This window comes from Puma concolor, chromosome B1, assembly GCF_028749965.1.
Source record: "Puma concolor isolate L17-30 chromosome B1, mPumCon1.1.hap2, whole genome shotgun sequence".
In the NCBI taxonomy this organism is placed as follows: Eukaryota; Metazoa; Chordata; class Mammalia; order Carnivora; family Felidae; genus Puma; species Puma concolor.
In genome coordinates, this window is record NC_141670.1 from 95,854,073 (window position 1) to 95,860,972 (window position 6,900).

A 6,900-nucleotide genomic window follows, 5' to 3' on the forward strand; every position below is an offset into this window, starting at 1 on the left:
TTTCCCAAAGTAACAATTTGTAACTCACACATATTAATTTTTACGTCAAGTATTTAGCTTTATGTGTGTCCGCCACATTGAAAAAAATAAATTGTTCTGTGTCCCAATTTTATCACAATAAGAAGTACTGAATAACTTATAAGCTCAGTCTCCTCTGGTGAGTTATGAACAAGTTCGCCTTTCTGAAAAGAAAATTAAATTCCTATTGCATCTGGAAACTCTTGCTAAAATATTTTATTACCGTTGTTAAGCGGTTTAGAATAATGGAGGCAGTGTTAAAGTAAATATACTATCTTCATTATCTGTCTCTTTAATTGTTGAATTGTCTATTTTAGCACCAGAGTTTCATGGTTTATTTAATGTCAATTCATGAAACAGAAGTTAAGGAAGGGCATGTACTATTAGAATCATGCCACCCAAAAAATAGCCAAGAAAATATAAGTGGTCATCTCAAATGAAACATACTTATTTTTATTTTCATAGCAGATAAGTTTGCTAGATTCAACACATGTTCAAATCTAAGTATCATGGGAGAAACAATACAAGTTGATTTAGACTGGGTAATAAAGAGAAATAGATATCAGTAAATATGGAGGATACTTAAAGAATTATTGAGTATATAAATTACATATCTCTCTGATTTTATCTGCAAATCAAGGTTTTACTGAATTCTAAGACGAACTAAAATGTCTCAGTTAATCTTACCAAAAATACACTATTTTCAATATTAAAAGTCATCCAAATTAATTCATTCAAAAGATATGTAACATCTACTCTGTGGAAGGTGCTCACACCACATCTGTCAATGACAGGAACTTCTATCCAATATTCCAGTTCTTCAGCGAGTGAAAACAACCTCCAATATTTTTAACAGGCCCCTTAGCCAAATAGAAGACATTAATGTCTTCTTCAGGTTAGGGGGGGAAATGCTTTCTAATAAATCAAAGCAAAAGTATTTCGATAGTTATTTCTGTGCATTTGTGTTCTTGGGTATTGATGTGATTCTAGATAATTCTTCAATTGCATAACCATTGGAAGAAAAATATGACATTTGTTTTTGCTAGAAAATAAATTGTAAATTCACAGAGGCTGAATTGAGTTGCTGACTAAATTTAATGGTGTTCATTGTTCATCTTTTATGTACAAATTACAGCCTGGGATAGAAGGGTAAGTTACACCAATCTCAGCAGCAGGAGACACTAAGTTTTTTTGCGTGGGGGGCAAAAGTAGGGGAACAAATACAGAGTTGATCATTTTAAAAAGGATTAACCATGATTGACAGTATTTGAGGGGCAATATTTATAAGAAAATTCACTTAAGAGACTGTATATGTTTGTGACACTAGAAAAAAAGCCTAATGGAACTAATGGCATTTGAAGGGAACCTCAGAGGTAAATATTTGGAGTGGCAGAAGGAAGATAAACAGCAGTGGGTTATTGTAGATGAATTATGAAGGGAAAAGAAATAAACCCAAGAGTTGCATTTGGAAGAAATTTTCAAAGAATTCAGGAATTAGCAGGCTCTGCAGTAGAGGAAATGGACTATAAATGGAAATGTGGGTTTAAAATATTGATGCGTTGTAAACATAGAATTTGCATTCATTCATTGCATTAATACACTAGGCTTATTTACAGAAATGAGAACGTCAATAGGAATAGCACATTATGGGAAATATTGAGAAGAAGTGAATGGATTCATTTTTTAACCTGCCACATTTCAGTTCCTTGTAGGAATCCAAGGCAAATCATCAAGAAACTGAAATGCAAGTCTAGAAATACAATTTCAGGATTCATTGATGGGTATAGATGAGATTCCTAAGAAATAAAGTCCCACAGAAAGGTTAAGTTTAAAGATAGAGGAAAGTTATTTGAGAAGTAAACCTAAGGGACAATGTCTGTTAAAAGATATTAAACTATGATAATGTAAATCAATGTGATTCCATTTTTGCTGGCCAGTGCTTGCCAATGAAATTGTAGTTTTATTGATATTCAACTCAGTATGAGACAATTCAATGAGGTTTACAATTTTATTGAGAATTTCACAGCCTGTGGAATGTCCCTCAGGTGATGAAAAGTATTGGAATACAATTCTATGGTACTGATGGGGTAACTTTTATTTTCTTCTAACTTGAAAGCAATAAATAAATTCTAGCACTTGTGTAGCATATCATGAAACATAAAAACTTGGAGGTGCCAAACCAATTTTTGTCCACTGGGCATATTCTTATCCAATGGCAACAATTTTTCATTGATCCAATAAGCTATCATTCATCCTTGTTTCCTTAAGATAGAACCAATTTTGTTTTACCTTAGCCTAAGCAAAAGGAATTTAGCCGGATAACCATATTCCTTTCATGAATAAAAGAATTGTCAGAGTTTACTCTTCTGTTACAACATTGAAGGTAAAACACTAATACATGAAAAATAATGGTACTTAATAGCAACAACCACACAAGCTGCAATTCCTCCCCAAACACTGGTTTAGATGAAAAGAGCCTGCAGTCGCAGTAGAATTCCTCCTCTGAATTTTCTTCTCAGCTACTATGTGTCTGTACTAGAACCAGTTCTCTCACACACGAGGGAGGACTCGCATTTTCTATTCCTCTATGTCTCATGAAGTCACGACACCTCAAAACGGGATTTCCTGCTAATGCCTGTGCTTATAATGTCCTCTCCTGCTTCTAGTTCACATGTCTAAGGTTTCTGCTTTGTTCTCAGTCTGCCAGATTTCGGGAGTACCTGCAAAGCTGGGAGAAGAAATCTTCATCCAAAGTGTGATATGTTCTTGTTATGTAAGCAACAAAATACTGCAGTCCCATATTAAAAAAAATTTTTTTAGAGTCTCGTCTAAAATTACACATTTGAGCTCACAAACCTTTCTTTCTGATACTCACGTAGAAGATCATGGGAGCTAGGCAAGATGTTAATTAGAGGACACACTTTCAAAGCTCATCTCAAAGTCCCATGTCCTCTTTGACAGTGGCACAGCATCTCTATGTACTTCTCTCTTCACTTAAAAGAAAAATATCCCCCCAAATGCTCTTTAATTGTTCATGGAAAGAAAAGGAAAACAATCCTTTAAGTCTAACTTATTAGAATTTTAACATTAAGAATAAAATCTCAGGGTGAATATAGCTTAATATTAAAAATTAAGGAAAAAGAACTTGCTCATCCTATCATCATCATCACTATCACCATTGTCATTGTCATTATTCCCAACTGTAGTAAAATGAATTATTGTTCCATCTTTTCACCCCCTCCCTGTAATAGGATTACATTCAAACTCTTTCTTTCTTTCTTTCTTTCTTTCTTTCTTTCTTTCTTTCTTTCTAATCGTAACTCTGCAGTACTTCCCAGTAGAGTAGGAGGGATATCCATCCTTACCCTGCTAACTTTGGGCTGAGTCTTGTGACTTCCCTTGGTTAATGGGATGTTAATGAATTTGATGCAGGCAGAAGCATTGAAAATACTTGAGAGTTTTTTCTTACTGCTTGTACTTTTGTCATATGCCATAAAAAGAATATGCTCAGTAGAGCCACCAGTCCTGGAATGAAAAGAAACATGGAGTATCCCTGAATACAGTTTACAGCCTGAACCCAAGCCCAGCCCACCCCACCAGAGCCCAGCAGAGCCCAGCAGTGCTACAGCTGACCCACAAGCCCATAAGCAAGAAGTAGTATTTTAAATCACCAAGACTTTAGAATTATTAATAATGCAGCATCGTCACAAAAGAAATGTACCATATAGAATAAAAAACATTTGAATAGTGCTGCGTAGCTTTTTAAAACAAGACCATATGTCTTGTTTTAAGATCAATAAGCAAGTATAAAAATACAAAGGAAAAGTATAAAATATATATCATAGAAGGAAAAATCTTGCAATTTTATTGCAATGAGTCAGGTTGGAAGTTGGAGCATGGCTGGGACACTTCTAGAATCTCAAGCTAGAATCTCAATCTTTTCCCAATCTAGTTCCCTACAAACATCCTATTCAAGAAATTTATGTGCCAATTTTGTCTGGCTGAATATGGAAGAAAGACATTTTTGTGCATGCTCCCCAGAGAGTGGAGGAGGATGTAGAGGATGGAACGTCATTGCCAGACTCCACACTGTTTGGGCTAGTAGCTCAGAGATTGGAGCCAGACTAATTTTAAAGATTATCCGTCTCCTCCACTTTCTAGCTTGTATGACCTAGCAGTGCTGCCACCAGCCCCAGAAAGAGAAGAATCACTGAAATGTGGGGAGAAGTCTTTCTCCCCATCTCCATCCCTAATCATAGAACCTCTTTGGCATTTGGTAGGACAACCGCTCTTGCAGGATGTCATTGCCTCATGGAACAATATTCAAATAGCAGGTGCAATCAGCAGAGATATAAATGGGGATCCTTGCCTCAGAGCAAAACAACAAAAGGTGATATTTTTTTGAGCGCATGAGAGACCACTTGCTCTGGGGTCATTGAGAATTAACAGATTTTTTAGGTAAAGGGCAGATACTGCTACTGAGTAGGTAGAGCCTCAGAGCTAGTAAAATTCATGAATTGATATTAATGTGGTGAAGCCTTGGAGAGATGTGTTACACTATATTTATCCTTGAATAAATTTAATTCATTTCAACAAATATTTATCAAGCATTTACTATGTGTGAAGTGTTATTGATGAATAAGAATGAATGTAGCAGGCCTAAGGCAGTATAGCTTATGAGTTTATGCTTGTTTTAAGTAAATTTCAGCTGATTTAAGGCTGGAAAGCATATTTCTGTCTTATCTCTTTATGCTTGGATCCTGTGTTGTTGACAGAGCCCTGGATTAGTGGCAGGTGAGATGTTTGTGTTCTGGTGAAGTTCACTCAGTTATCCTAACATCAATCACTTATTGGTTCTATCTGCACCACCTCAATTTTCTTATCTGTAAATGCAAGTATCTTAAACTATTTTCAAATTAATATTCTCTCTAAATCTAAATTTCATAGTTGAACTTTAGAGTCTCAGTCTTTTACGTTTATCCTTATATTACAAATAGCCCTGAATCTGTAAATGTTATGACACCAGCGAATGTTATAACACTATGCTAAGTAGTGATCTGGGAAAGGAAGTGAGTGGAATTTACCAGTTATACTAATCCAAATGCCAGTACAAACATCATCAAGTTGGATTATTATAATTCTACACAGCATTAATTGAGGTAAATCCTCAAATAAATCAGCCAGTATATTACTTGCATCTCTGTATTCTGTTATATGCACCCAAAGACCAACATGAAAGTCAAGAAGTGTGCTCACTGAAGAGTTAAGTTTGAGAGTGCAACATAATGTGAAACAGTCATTTATGCAGGCACCAAACTTTGGGGTTTTTTTTAATTTTGTTAAAGATTTTCATTTCTCACACAGCACAACTAGAGTTGGAAAATCTTTAAAAGAAAAAGATTTTAGCACATTGTAAACATGACTTAGGCATAGTAGGATTCATTAGCAGTGTACAGGTAGCATGGACCTAATGCCACCAGAAAATCCCTAACTGTATTAAAGCTCTACATTAGAATCAGAATTAAAAGCAGCTTTATATCAGGGAGTAAGTTCTAAACTTGCAGCATTTTTACCTGATCCATCCAGGCCCTGAATCTGAATGTTAAAAAAAAAAAAAATCTATTGCTAAGAGATTAATTTGAAAGCAGAAATTTCCATCATAATTCTACTATTACTAAAACTGCCAGCTGTTCTAAACACAATAAAAATAAATAGCTGGTATTTAAAAAGTGAAACTACATCTATTCTATGCTTACCGTATTGGATAGAATACACTGGAATAAAAGAATCCCTGCTATATAAAAAGGTGTTTTTCCTTCTGAGAAATAATGTGTTTGTGTTTTTATTTTTGTAAACCATTTCTAATTTAAACTTATGTAACCATTTAAAATTTCAATGTTTACCTACAAAAGGAGAATAAGTAAATAATTTACAAATCAACTTTATTTACAGTTTCTGTCATAGAAGTAGTAGGTCCTAATACATTTTGAGAAACAAAAATGTATCTTCTCGTGTTACCTATCATCCAGTCTTCATTTCTTACCCTGTCCTTTTAATTTTTTTTTAGGGTTGTCGATTGTTTATTTATTTCCTTGTAGTTTCTTGACCCTTCTGATGTAGTATCGCTAGAAACGGGTCTTGAGTACACACACACACTTAAGATCCCAGAATCATGTCATTCAAAATGTTTGATGCAACCATGAATACATTCTTATGTTTTTTTATAGTAAGTTCAAGTGGTCAACTTTATTCTCCTAACGGGAAAAATCCAGACAAAACGGGGTGAAATGTTTAAATCTTGTATATCCCTTACCAGTTAAAGGACCACGAGGCATTTTTGTCCTTTTGTTTCAGATTAGGACTAAATGCCAATGGCATATATCATACTATGCTACAGACCCTAGTCTCATAAGATCATATAACTGTGATTAACATTGTTAAGGAAAAATAACTAAGGACATTACACCCTAAAACGCTTAATACTCTTTTAAAGAGATGACTAAGAGTACCATGGTATAAATACAGTAAGAACCACAGCAAATACTCTATCTTATTTGATTACCATACAAATACATAGAAGATGCTATGCCAAAAATATTTAGGTTTGCGAAAGCGGTTTTCATCTTCATAAGAAAGTATTTTTTTATAAAGGACTAAGATAATCAAAATAGATTTCAAGTGAGTTGCCAGTTCAGGATAAACATACTTCAAAAAAACATGGTGGGAAACAAAACTGGTAACTTCTAAAACCATTTACCTACATTGATAATATAAAAACAAGGAAAAGAACTTTTATTTGTAGTTATCGGTCGATTTGTTCATGAGTCCTACACCCCACTACCCCTTAAGTGGGAGGGATGGAGGGTTTTTCATTCTTTGTCA